The following is a 2077-nucleotide window of genomic DNA, read 5'->3' on the forward strand; positions in this document are numbered from 1 at the left end:
TCTAGCACAAGCCATGCGCCCACTTCAGACGTGGGGATAGAGCAGTGATAAACTTACACATGGTCCTACCCTCAGGGAGTTTGCAGTCTAATGGGGGAAACAGACACTAAAGGAGCCATTAAGATGATGAGATGATAAGAGAACTATGGATGCCATCCCAGCACACTGTAAAGGGGCTGATCCTAAAAAAACGCCAGGGAAGGACTTGTGAGGAAGTGTTGAAGATTGAAAGCTGAAAGATGAGTGGTAAATAGGTCAGATGAAAGGGAAAGGGGATATGTTGGAGAGAATATCTTAGATAGAGGAACAGTGTGTTGAAAGGTCAGGATGGCCAGGTGTGATGGCCTCACACCTGTAATCCTAGCAGTCTGGGAGGCCAAGGTGGGATCGCTTGAGCCCAGGAGTTCAATCCCAGCCTGGTCAACATGGTGAGACCCCATCCCTATTTTAAAAAAAAATTAAGAAAGGTGCAGGGATGAGAAGCACAAAGCATTTGTGGACCTACAAGAACTTTATTGGGTCCTTGAGCCTAGTGGACATAAGGGATAAAGGCCAGCCATAAAGCAAGAGAATTAGTCATGGGCCAGCTCTGGGAAGGCCTTGGTAGGAGTATGGAATTTCTCTAGAGGTACTGGGAAATCGCTGTAGAATTTTAAACATAATTAATGTTTTGCTAAAATTTACATCCAGAATGATTTCACTTGTGGGCAGTGCAGAGAATGGATTCACTTGTGACAGTGCAGAGTAGGAAGTAAAACAGAAGGTTGGTTGGGAAACCGGTTAGAAGGTTATTGCAATGGTCTTAGTGATAGAGGATAACAATGGCCAGGATGGAGAGAAGCTTGAGAAACAAACACCTAGCCAGCCAAGCAGAGCAACCAAGTTTCTAATGAAAGTGTCAGTCAGACCAGAATTTTCTCCAACTGCGTCATTAACCTCATCACTTGCGATCTTTAAGAGGAAAGAGTATATGCTCTGGTTATTGTTCTGATTCTAAATCCTGTCCCAAAGATCAAGAGTGCAGTACCATCTTCACAGTGAAGATGCACTGGGCAGCAGTGTTTAAATGGTCAACTATGGTTGGGAGGGAGGGGGTTGAGGGACCAGAGGCTGAATATTGTAGTTTCAACCAGAGAGAGTCATACATCAAAATTGTCTGTAGAGCCTTTTAAAAATAATTATGCCAGGTCCCCATCCCAGATCTGTGGATTTACAGTCTCCAAAAGTGGGGCTGGGGAGTGTGCACTTTATAAAGCTCCATAGAATATTTTGATACTCTATGATTTAGAACTTTGTGTGTAGGGCATGAAATACTGAGGGCTTGAGCAGGGCTTTTCAGAGAATAAAAATGTGGGAATTAATAAGGAGGTATAATTTTCAGGACTTGGCAACTGACTGGATGTGACCCAGATGGCAAAGAGAGGTTCTACAGATAGCGGTTATCTGTGATCGTCCACTAGACCATTTACGACCTGGGCAGAACTTTTGTGAAAACTGGATAAAGTCACGTCCCTAAGCATAGAGCTTGGCAAGCTGAGCCAGGTGCTTCCATCAGGCCATGGGTTCTATATGGCAGTCCTGGTTTCCCACCTGGAAACAGGAGGTCCAGGCAGCATAGGTGAGCTGGGTCACCTATTTACGTTTGGGTAGATTACGTTTGGGTCAAAGTGTGTTTGGTAAGCAGGAAAATATTTATCTATCCTCAGGTGTTAGAGCAGGTAAGTGGAAATCCTGTTTGTTGAAGACCAAGGATTGAGCTGAGAGATATTGGCGTAGTGGCCGAGCTGAAGATCTGCATTGTTTGATACAGTCAAAGGGAAGATTGCAGATAGAAAACAGAGTTCTCTGTTACTCAAGTGTAACTGGTGACAGTTAAATTAAATGTACTGGGAAGAAACAATCACTTAGAAAGTAACCAATGATACAACAAAATTCCCTCCATAAAACTTAAATGTTATTTTCCTGAAACTTTAGCCTAAAAAGTAGTAGGAAATTCCATGGTGGGGTAACAGGTTTTATGGGAAAAGTAGGACAGAAGAACCAACCTTGGCGGAACTTATGAATATTGTCACATTTT

This window comes from Gorilla gorilla, chromosome 3 (genome assembly GCF_029281585.2).
Source record: "Gorilla gorilla gorilla isolate KB3781 chromosome 3, NHGRI_mGorGor1-v2.1_pri, whole genome shotgun sequence".
NCBI lineage: Eukaryota > Metazoa > Chordata > Mammalia > Primates > Hominidae > Gorilla > Gorilla gorilla.